This window comes from Coenobita brevimanus, chromosome 34 (genome assembly GCF_032717465.1).
Source record: "Coenobita brevimanus isolate Jiangsu-jjx chromosome 34, ASM3271746v2, whole genome shotgun sequence".
Taxonomy (NCBI): domain Eukaryota; kingdom Metazoa; phylum Arthropoda; class Malacostraca; order Decapoda; family Coenobitidae; genus Coenobita; species Coenobita brevimanus.
In genome coordinates, this window is record NC_136987.1 from 20,418,601 (window position 1) to 20,431,523 (window position 12,923).

Consider the following 12,923-nt stretch of genomic DNA (forward strand, 5'->3'; position numbering starts at 1 on the left):
CACCTCCCTATGCCCTGGTCGCCTCCCTTTGGCTTCCTCCCCTCCTGCTGTCTTCTTCTCCCCTCCTTTCCTTTCCTCCTCTCCCTCTTTCCCCAACGCCTTCCACTGTCCTGGCCCCCTCCCTCCTCCCTGTGCCCTTTTTCGCCCTCAGTCCCCTTCCCTCCTTCCTGCTACCTCTGTCCCCATGCTCTCCCTCTTCTTTCCCTCTCCCTCTTCCCCTTCCTCCTCCAACTGTCTCCGTCCCATATTGCCCTCCCCTTGTTTCCTCTGTCCCCTCCCTCTTCCCTCTGTTCTCTCTCCAGCCCTCTACCACCTCCCCCCCTCCTCTCTCTCTCTGTCCCCTTCTCCCGCCCTCTATCCTCTCCCCCCTCCCTTTGTCCCTTTCCCGTTGCCTCTTTCCTCTACCTTCTCCCTCTTTCCATCCCTCCCCATCTCCCCCTGTCCTCTCGTTCTCCTTCTGTCCAGTCTCCCTCTCTCTCTACCTTTGTCCCCTCACTCTCTCCCTCTGTCCTCTCCCTCTTTCCCCTCCCCCTCTCCCTTTGTCCTCTCCCCGCTCCCTTGCCCATCCTTGTCCCCTCCAAGCTCTCGCTTTGGCCTAGCCACCTTCCTCTGTTCTGTGCCCCCTCCCTCCGTCAGGCCCAGTCTCATTCCTCTGTTTGGTTCCCCTCCCTCCTGTTCCCCTCTCGTGGTCCCCTCGCTCCTGTTCCCCAGTCCTTGTCCCCTTCCTCTATACCTTGTCCGGTGCTCTTGAATTTACTCTTGCTAAGAGCCTCTTCTCTACCACCACTTACTCTCTCTGCTTCCTGCACTCGCGACACTTACTGATATTAAAGCAGAATGTCTGGAAGCACGGTACATTTTAACTCTCGTATAAGAGAACCATTTCTTAAACTGAAGATAATTGTCTTGCTTCTATATATATATATATATATATATATATATATATATATATATATACACTGTAGATAGATAGATATATAGGTAGGTAGATAGATAGATAGATAGATAGATATAGATAGATAGATAGATATAGATATCAGATTGTTTAGTTCTCACTCTTGAAAAAGAGTAGACCTTTCCTGAGCCAAATGAAATACTTCGTAGGTAAAGACGTCATCGTGCTGATGAGATTAAACATTTATGTTCGACAACTATTATGCCATAAAATACTATTTTCTTCTGACTCTGCGTTTTTCTTTTTATCCTAAGCCTAAGGTAATTTCTAAGTGTACGATAATGTCTTTTAGATTTACTGGCAAATCTTGTATACAGTATATTCCCATTGGCGAACAACTCCTCATTACCATAATGGCAAAAGTTACTGGCGATAATCGTCATGATCCGGTACCGTGACAATGTAACTTTAAACGAACATGATCTAATATTGCTGATATTAGACCGACACAGGAGACTCGCCACGCAGCAGCTACCAACAGTCACTTTAACTGACAGATGTTAATTACCCGTACCCGCCCGAAGGGGCGGGTACGGGTATTGTTTTCACTCGGTTTGTCTGTCTGTTTGTTTGTTTGTCTGTCTGTCTGTCTGTCTGTCTCTCTGTTTGCCTGCCTGTCTGTTAACAACTTCACGCAAAAACTACAGGTGATATTTGATTAAAATAGCAGGGATGATGAGCTATGACCTTTTGATCACTTGATTAAATTTTGGCCCAAATTGGGCCAAGGCTTAGGCTGTAGGCCCCAAAAACGTAAACAAAAAATAGTTTTTTCGCCATAACTATTTTCAGATTCACCATATCGACATGAAACCAAAGCCTAAATGTACATCTTTCAAATCTGCATCCTATAATATGCTTCGGTACATCAGGTGGGTCCCCCCCTGTTTAGCGGTAGGAGGGTCAGTGTCAGGTGGGTCGGGCCTAAAATCGTCAATTTTCAACTGACTTACTCCAAATTTGATGTGTGACCTCTTTGACTAGATATCCTGTTGTGTTTATACATCAGCACTAAAATAACTGCCGGGGACGGGTTTCCTGTGCCTTGGCACAGCTCTTTGTTAACCCACCGCATCCCGTTGACGTATATATGCATCCACACGTTTTGTCACTGTCAGTCTCGTTGACATATATAAATATGCATCAATTGCAAGGTCCCTAATTTGCACAATTTTCAATTTTCACACGTGATTTTTGGTACATGCACATGGGACACCTTCCTCTCAAAGATGCCAGGCAGGGACAATGCCTTACCCGGCATGACCTCCCCCCCCGACGCCATTGTCTCGGCAGTTCACCTGTTACCAGTGACCTGGCCAATAAAGACATGTCGTGCTACAGTACGAAATTCAGGGCCAGAGTGATTCCCCAATCGATGACAACGTGGAGGACAAAGTTTACGTAGCATTAGAGGAAGAAACAGTCAGAAATGATGATCAGGTAATGTCGCCAAAAAAGGTCCGGTATGTTGATGTGTTTGGTGAGTGAAACAATGCATATATTGCCTATATTACTGTGTGAAAACCAATATACTCTCATACTACATATAAATTCGTACTAAATAAATAAATAAATACAGTTTATGAGTGGTGTGGAATAGTTACCCTCCCATTGAACTCGTTTTCTTTGGAGCCAGCCTGACAGAAAACCCGGTAAGGTAAGGGGTACTGCTCCCTGTATCAAGTATTTAAACCTCAGGTGAGCGATTTCTCTATGAATTATCGATGTTTCTCACCAAAAGCGGAGGTTTCAGGCAAAAAATTTTTTTTCAATAATTGGTCAGGACTGAGGGGAGTCAGTGGTGGAAAATCAGTCAGAACGGGGTGGGTTAATTTTTAGCATTAATATATCGCTACATACTGACCGCAGTGAATTAGCTCGGTCACTTATAGCAAGAACTGTACTGAAATATAGTGCTGACGAGAAGGGACACCTGGCGTTACCTGGGTAAAAACTCTATGATCGGGCTTAGCGGCATTGCCTAGGATCCTGAGTGGCCACACCTTTTGGAGATGACTTGTGATGTCCCATTATTACCCACTGAATCTTTTCTTCTCCTTGGACCCATTTCCTCAGGGATATGCAGTATATCCAATTGACCAAATCCTACCAAAGACCTATTTTCCCACCATCTACCCACCAACCCAACTCCCTCCCCTCCACACCAATTCCATTACTCATCCGACCAGTTGTGGTTAAAAATGATAGAGTTGTAGAATTATATATATATATATATATATATATATATATATATATATATATATATATATATATTGTTAAGGAACAGAGAGAGATAATGAACACTTCAAGTGAGAATACTAAAATCACTACTGTCCCGCAAAGTTCTAGGTTCAAAACAAAAGACTTAGGTAAAATTACAAGTTAAAGTTTAATGCTCAAACTAACAACTAAACATTCAGGACTCATAATGATAATGTAATGGCAAAACAGGTTACATATATGGTTAACTGCAATAGCCTCTATTAACACGAATTTAGCAAGAGCAAATTTATCTAAGTCAGCCCTGATAAAATGAGAAAACCGGATAATTCTAAGTTAAAGCAAGATATAATATTATTACAGATACAAAATATTACTAATACTGGCTGACAGTAAAAACTTTACTAGGCTTACGAATTAACGCCTTATGCCATACAGTACAAGAAAAAATGGTAATAACACTTATACTCAAATTATACAGCAGCTAGATGGCTGGAGACTTCCTGTTCACTCACAAAAATAATAATATACTGTACAGGGGAGGACAGAGATGTGAACAGAATGAGGAGTAGATCTAAGTGGCCACTAATGCAGAGACTGAGCTCATTATATAGGATGCCGGCAGAGCTTGATTCAACTTGTAAGAAGGACGCGCAAATGAAGGCATAGAGGACGAAGAGTTGACACTCCTGCTCTGAACAACAGAAAGAACGACTTACTCTACTATAAGGGGGAGAAGGGGGGAGTGAGGTAGAACACACAAGCCTGGTCACTATGGAAGCCACGTGGCGAATCGTGATCAAACATGCAGGATACTGTACATTAGAATTATACAAAGAATGATGAAATCATAGGCTACGTAACACCTCCCCACAAAGAAAAAGAAATTTACAAAGGAAATTTCTTATTACTCTAAAACAATCTGTCTAAAGTCTAGATAAGCAATCTGCAATAACATTTTCTTTCCCCTTGACATGTTGTATGTCTAATGAATACTCCTGAAGAAGTAGACTCCATCTTGTCAATCTCTGAATTTTATCTTTAACCCGCCCCGTCCCGACGACGTATGGGTACGTCACCACGATTTGCATTTGCCAGTCCCGGCGACGTACCAGTACGTCGTGCAATTGCAAGGTACCTAATTTGCACAATTTTCAATTTTCGCACGTGATTTTTCGTATGTATACACGGGACACCTTCCTCTATTCTTGTACAAGATACCAAGCAGGGACAATGCCTTACACTGCATAACCTCCCCCCACCCCCCCACACGCCATTGTCTTGGCAAAGGACCTGTTACCAGTGACCTGGCTAGTAAAGTTATTCAGGGCCAGAGTGATTCCCCAATCGATGACAATGTGGAGGACAATGTTTACATAGCATTAGAAGAAGAAACAGCCAGAAATAATGATCAGGTAGTGTGGCAAAAATAGGTCAGGTATGGTGATTAGTTAGTGAGTGAAACAATGCTTATAATGCCTTTATTACTGCTTGAAAACCAATATACTGTCATACTACATATACATTCGTACCAAGTAAATAAATAAATACCGTTTATGAGTGGATAAAATAGTTACCCTCCCATAGAACTCGTTTTCTTTGGTGCCAGCATGTTAGAAAACCCACTCAGGTAAGGAGGAACTCCTACCTGGATTGGGCACTTTAAACCTCAGGTGAGCGATTTCTCTATGAATTTTCGATGTTTCTCACCAAAAGCGAAGGTTTTAGCCAAAAAAAAAAAAAATTCGAAAATACCTCGGGACTGGGGGATGTCGGAGGTGCGGAAAACCTCGGGACGTGACGGGTTAAACTTACTAAGGAATTTCAGTGGGTTATGATCGGTATAAACACAAATAAAATGAAATATGCTGTAAACCCAAAATCAAGGCCAAAAGCTCTTTCTCAATAGCTGAGTAGTTCTTTTGAGGTGGAGTGAACTTCTTACTGTAATAAGATACAGAATGTTCAATACTCTGATCATCCTCTTGCAGCAAAACAGCCCCAGCTCCTGTATCACTTCCGTCAACAGACATCGTAAAAGGCTTAGCAAAATTTGGAGTAGCGAGCACTGGCTGACTTAATAGGATAGCTTTAAGTTTACTGAAAGAGGATTCACAGTTATCGGTCCAGACAAATTTAACTCCCTTTTTCAGTAGGTCTGTAAGTGCTGATACAAGAATTGAAAAGTTAAAAACAAATCTCCTGTAATAACCTACCATTCCCAAAAATCTTTGTAGCTCTTTCCTACTTTTAGGTCTGGCAAGATCACTTATAACCTGAACCTTAGCTCCTGGTGGTGCAACCTGTCCATCACCAATTACGTCCCCAAGGTACTGAACTTTAGCTTGACCAAACTCACACTTTGATAAATTAGCTACAAGATTAGCCTGAACCAAACGCTCAAGAAATTTACTGACATGGCATAGGTGATCTTTCCAGTTGTCACTGAAGATTAATACATCATCAATATAAACAACACACCCTGCCAAACCCTCTGTTACAACATTCATGAGCTTCTGAAAAGTGGCTGGTGCATTCTTCATACCATATGGCATTACAGAACATGCAAAAGTCTTTCCTAGTGTTACAAAACATGAGATCTCCCTAGCACGTTCAGTCATAGGTACTTGCCAGTATCCCTTTAACAAATCAAACTTACTTACGTACCTAGCCTTTCCGATCTTATCTATGCAATCTTCCACATGAGGGGGAGGGTAAGTGTCTGTTTTGGTTATCTGACTAACACGTCGGTAGTCGATGCAAAGCCGCTGTGACCCACCTGGCATAGGGACTAGAGTGACAGGAGAACTCCACTCGCTCTGACAGGGCTCAATCATCTTGTGGTCCAACAGGTAGCCAAGCTCCTTCTGGATGAGAGGAACTTTCACTGGGTTCACACGGTAAGGAGGCAGTTTAATTGGCTTTGCATCTCCAACATCGACATCATGCATCAACACAGTGGTTCTTCCTGGAGTGGCACGGAACACTTGCGGGTACTCCTACAGTAATGCCGAAAACTCCTGCTTTTCCTCGGGAGGTAGATGAGAAAGCTTAGTCTGGAGATCATTCATGATATCAGGATTTTTCCCTAAACTATCACTCAGGCTCATACTGCATGGGAGAACTTCACTTACAGACTCGGGTGGAACAGCTACAGTGCAGACTGGGTTATTTTCGTCCCGCCTGTGATATAACTTTAGCATGTTGATGTGACAAAGTTGCTTGTTCTTTCTATGATCTGGTGTGGCGATGACATAGTTGACATCACTGAGTTTCTTCTCCACGAAATAAGAACCAATAAACTTGGCTTGAAGAGGTTGCCCATGCACCGGTAGCAGAATCAAAACCTGATCTCCTGGCTGAAAGTGGCGTAACCTGGACTTCTTATCATACCAAGTCTTCATCTTCTCCTGAGCAGCTCCTAAATTCTCTCTCGCCAGCTGTAAAGCAGTGGACAGCCGTTCTTTGAACTTCATCACATACTCCAGCAGGTTGACGTCATCTTCCTCCGACAGCCAGCATTCCTTGAGTAGCTTAAGGGGTCCTCTTACTTCATGGCCAAACAGTAGTTCAAAGGGTGAGAAGCCCAGTGATTCATTTGGAGATTCTCTTGCAGCAAACACAACGAATGGAAGACCTTTATCCCAGTCTTTCTGATGTTCCAAACAGTATTTCCTGAGCATTGATTTGAGTGTTTGATGATATCTCTCCAACGCTCCCTGGGTCTGGGGATGGTAAGCTGAAGACATGATCTGAGTGATGCCCAATTCTTTCAGAGACTGCTTGAAAACATCTATCTATCTATCTATTGCCAGATGCCTCAATCCCTTTTGGGGTGGCCACAAACAAATCGCCTCCAAGTCGCCCTGTCCCCCGCCATTTCACTGCCCTGCTCCCAACACAACCACCCTCTCTCATATACCTCTCCACCCCATCCCTCCATCTCATCCTCGGCCTCCCCCTCCCTCTTCCCCCCTCCACCTCACTCACATACACTCTCTTCGTCAGTCTTTCACCCTCCATCCTCTCCACATGGCCAAAGCACCTCAGTGTGTTCCTCATAACGCTTCCTATCACATCCACATCCACACCACAACGCTCCTTTATATCCTCATTCGTCAGCCTGTCTCTCCACCTGACTCCACAGGCTCCTCTTAAATAACTCATTTTCACTGCTCTCACTCTTGACTTGTGTCCTTCCAACAATGTCCAAGCATCACTTCCGTATGTTAGAGTTGGTATCACAATACTGTCATGTAGTAACTTTTTCACTTCCATGCTCACTTCCCTGTTTCTTATCATTGCTTTCAAAGAACCAGCAACCTTTCTTCCCTGCTGTACCCTTTCAAGCACTTCACCCTCCAAACCTCCATCCTTACTCATCACACTACCCAAGTACTTAAACGTACTCACATTTTCCAATTCCTCACCATCCAACCTCGCTGTACATTCACTAACTTCACATTTGACATGAAATTACTTCCCCAGCCTGACTGTACCTCCTTGGGCAGACCAAACTTGGTGAAGAACCCTAGCATTTCGTTAACCACGTTCTTTGCTGAGATATTTTTAAGTGGAATGGCTTCAGGATAACGAGTAGCCATATCAATCAGGGTCAACACATAAGAAAATCCTGAAGAAGTCTTAGGAAGAGGGCCCACAATATTCACCAACACACGGGTGAATGGCGCCTCAAAAGGAGGAATGGGAACTAGAGGTGCAACCTTTTCGGTCTGATTACACTTCCCCACAACTTGACAGGTGTGACAAGACTTACAATACCAGGAAACATCTCTGAAGATATCTGGCCAGTAGAAGTGTTTCAAAATGCGTGCCACAGTCTTCCTCACTCCAAGGTGTCCTGCCAAACTGGAATCATGAGCCACTCTAATGATATCCTGCCTACAAACACGAGGGATGACAACTTGATGTACAACTTCCCATTCACAGTCAGCTGATGCTGTTGGGGGTCTCCACTTTCTCATAAGTACTCCTGACTTTATATAATAACAAGTAGAAGCACCAGCTGACTCTTCCTCACTGCAAGCAGAGTTAGCTAGACCTTTCAACTCAGGCTCAGCAACCTGCAACTCAAACAAGTCTTGACGGACAAATTATCAACACTACGGGGTACTGCCTCATCTGGTGAGTGGTCTAAATTAGCAAGAAAAGTGTCAGCTAGGATAACATCATCATCATCATTATCCTGTAAGTCACCAGTAACTTTAGACATAGCCCTAGTGACAGCACATGCAGAGAACACATCAGGGACATCACAATCCTGGGTCGCAGTCACTGGTTCACTAGACAGCTGAGGAGCTGGACACACTTGACTTCCACCAATATCATTTCCAAGTAAGAAAGTTGCACCTGACATTGGGAGTCTCTCAACCAACCCAACCATAACGGAACCATTAACAAAACCAGACTCTAAATTCACTCTGCACAGAGGGACAGAGAAGTAATTATTTCCTACACCTTGTAAGATTACAGTTTCATCAGAGGAATTAACATTAGAGCCTAGAACACTTTTCAGCATAAGGGATTGGCAAGCACCTGTATCACGATATATTTTAACTGATTTCCTGTCATTACTGTCCAGAGGACTGACAAAACCATCAGACAGGAAATTAGCACATGAACTCTTGAGAGTGTCACCCACATTACTGCTCAAAAGAGGAGCTTCATCATGAGAATTTAATTTACCCCTTAAAGCAGGTTCAGTTAACTCGGTTAAAGAATTCTGGGAACTCTCAAGGGTGGGCACTAGACCAATTGACTGAATATGTAGACTCCTTTTTGTTCACATCACGCTGTCTCCTGAAACATTTCTCCGTAGTATGACCAAGCTTACTACAATAAGTACATTTACTTTTCTGAAATATAGAGGTGGAGCTGGTATTTACTTCCTGAGAAACATCATCTTTATTCTCTTTCCTGTTACCTGTACTCTGAGTAGAGGCAACGTACTTACTCTCAGCTTTCCTTATTTCTTTAGAATATCTCTTGTGATTGAGAACATATTCATCAGCTAAAACTGCAGCATCAGACAAATTATCTATTCTTTTCTCATCAAGATATAGGCTTACATCTTTATTAATACACCTTTTGAAGTCCACCAGCAAAATCATCTGCTTAAATTTATCAAAATCAGAATTTACATTCTTAGAATTTAACCACTGCTCTAACAGATCTTCTTTGATTTTTGCATACTCAACATGGGATTGCTTATCTTGCTTATAAGTTGTCCTAAATTTTACTCTATAGGCTTCAGGAACAAGCTCATAGGCTTTAAGAATCAAGCTCTTAACTACATCATAATTATCAGATTGATCCTGAGGCAAAGATGCATAAGTTACTTGAGCTTTACCGGTGAGAACACTCTGAAGGAGTACTGGCCAATACTTTTTGGACCAATTAAAACCTGCAGCTACCCTCTCAAACAACTGAAAATACTTTGTTAAATGAGATTCATTAAAAGGAGGGACAAGTTTAACATTTTTAGCCACATCAAAATCATCAGAGCTAGATGATCCAGTTCCACCTTGTTTCATGCGATACTCATGGTCTGCCTGAATCCTGGCAAGTTCAATTTGTGCCTGAGCCTGTGCCTGTGCCTGTCCCTCCTGAATACGATCCTGAGATTCAGCCTCCTTAGCCCATGCCTGAAACTCAGCCTCCTTAGTACGAGCCTGAATCTCAGCCTCCTTAGTACGAGCCTGAATATCAGCCTCCTTAGTACGAGCCTGAATCTCAGCCTCCTTAGCACGAGCCTCCTGCAGGGCTAGCTGTAACTTAGCTATTTCAATCTGCGTTTGCTCATCTGGAAGAGTTACATTAAACAAGCTTTTATTAATCATGCCAACAATTTGATCTTTAGAATGATGAGAGCGAACAGCAATTCCCAATTGTTGAGCAACAAGCTTAAGTTCATTCTTTGTTCTGTTTTCTACATCACACACTGTTTGCACATTTGACAAAAATCTTTGGCTTCATGAAGAGTAGTAATAGTAGACATCATGAATAAATCACAGTCACAAAATATCAAGCAATATCCTTATGATAATATCCTGAATATCCTGATAAGAGGTCGCCAAATTTATGTTACAGAACAGAGAAAGATAATGAACACTTCAAGTGAAAATACTAAAATCACTACTGTCCCGCAAAGTTCCAGGTTCAAAACAAAAGACTTAGGTAAAATTACAAGTTAAAGTTTAATGCTCAAACTAACAACTAAACATTCAGGACTCATAAGGATAATGTAATGGCAAAACAGGTTACATACATGGTTAACTGCAATAGCCTCTATTAACACGAATTTAGCAAGAGCAAATTTATCTTAGTCAGCCCTGATAAAATGAGAAAACCGGATAATGCTCAGTTAAAGCAAGATATAATATTATTACAGATAAAAAATATTACTAATACTGGCTGATAGTAAAAACTTTACCAGGCTTACGAATTAACGTCTTATGCTATACAGTACAAGAAAAAATGGTAATAACACATATACTCAAATTATACAGCAGCTAGATGGCTGGAGACTTCCTGAGCACTCACAAAAATAATAATATACTGTACAGGGGAGGACAGAGATGTGAACAGAATGAGGAGTAGATCTAAGTGGCCACTAATGCAGAGACTGAGCTCATTATATAGGAGGCCGGCAGAGCTTGATTCAACTTGTAAGAAGGGTGCACAAATGAAGGCATTGAGGATGAATAGTTGACACTCCTGCTCTGAACGACAGAAAGAACGACTTACTCTACTATAAGGGGGAGAAGGGGGGAGTGAGGTAGAACACGCAAGCCTGGTCACTATGGAAGCCACGTGGCGAATCGTGATCAAACATGCAGGATACTGTACATTAGAATTATACAAAGAATGATGAAATCATAGGCTATGTAACAATATATATATATCTATATATATATCTATATATATATATATATATATATATATATATATATATATATATATATATGGTAATTGGCTACTATGTTTCCACCAAGTTGACGAATATTTCTAATTAGTTCTAATCTTGGCCATCAAGGGTGCCAGTTTAGAAGCTATACTGTAATTTGCACATCTAAATATGTCGTAAGAGGTTCCACCTGTTACAGCTTTTCTGAGAGTTCTTTATGCATCCCCTTTGACTTCCACAGAGGACAGACAGACAGACAAACAGGTAGACAGCAAGCTTTCTCTTTTATATATATAGTCAGGCAATCTGAGTAGCCTTTGTTATTACCAATTATATGATTCATAAATTCATTGTATTTATATTCGCTGAGGCCAACCCAGAAATTTACGCACGACTTTCTGCTCGCCCTGCCTGTGCTGCTCGTCAAGCCTGCTCAGCTCTCAAGCTCCGAAGAACGTCATTAGTCCCATCGAAAAACGTGTAGTTCCAGTTTGGGCTAACAAAGGGACGCTAAGAAAAATCCACCTTTTTGTAGTTTTAGTAGCATTTTGCAAAATTATTGCAGCTGCAATGTGCAGATCTAAATTTTCCAAAAAAAAAAGTTCAAGCAATTAGAGGTGTTAAGAGTTCTATTAGCATCCCCCTCGATTTTCACAGAGGACAGGCAGACAGACAGACATTTTCTTGTGTGTATATATATATATATATATATATATATATATATATATATATATATACATCTATCTATCTATCTATTGCCAAACTCCTTAATCCCTTAACCCGTCACGTCCCGAGCCTTTCCGCACCTATGACATCCCCCAGTCCCGAGCCTTTTTGGAAAAATTTTTTTTCTTATGAAACTTCCGCTTAGGTCAAGAAACTATGGAAAATCTTGAAGAAAGTTGTCTCTGCAGTCTATAAGTGGTCTATACAGGTGCGGTTTCCCCCCGCAGGTATATTTGTATTCTGTAATGGGGCTGGATATGCGTAAACGCTTTTCTATGAGTAAGAGTGGGACATAGACGTTAACACACAACACCTCTACATTTAGTTGAATTTGTACCCACAACAATAACAGTAAATAATATAATGGATTTCAGACACATATATAGGAAAATAAGCATTGTACCATCGCTACATGAGCATAGCTTAGTTAGGTCCGAAATCGTAACATGCTATCTGCTAATTTTCTGTTATGCGAGTCTACCGATCATTTTTTTCTACTTGTATACTTCTGTTTCAATGACAATTTACTAATTACAACTGTTTGTGGAAGTGATTTCAGATGTTTTCATTCATTTTGATGACATGCAGCATAAGTTTAGCGCACATCAGCTTAGTAAGCTGCACCTCGCTTATGTCTCGTATTTCAACATACCAATTTGTTTTACTTCACTTTCTAATTGATTTTCCCATTTACATAGAACCTTTCCCCTCACTTACTGTGAAGGTTTTCATCATTGGTCCATTACGAGGGTAGCATTTAAGCGATATGTGCTAGCGCCTCATTCACGTAGCAACCACGATCTCAAACACTCGTGTTTCATCATCTACTTTATTTATTCACTCCAATTATATTTTCCCACTTACATTACACACGTTTACACCCCCTCCAATGCACTGTACATACTTACTGCCATTATTTATTCAAGTGAGCGTGAGAATATCGCCTTTCGAAAATTCCCTCGCAAGGAATGTTAAGCGTCATACATAATACTCACACACTTATATACTAATTCACGCATTACACTTATATACTAATTATTCACTTTATCACTTGCTGACTTTTATTTTGACTAATACGTGCCTTTATTCATTCGA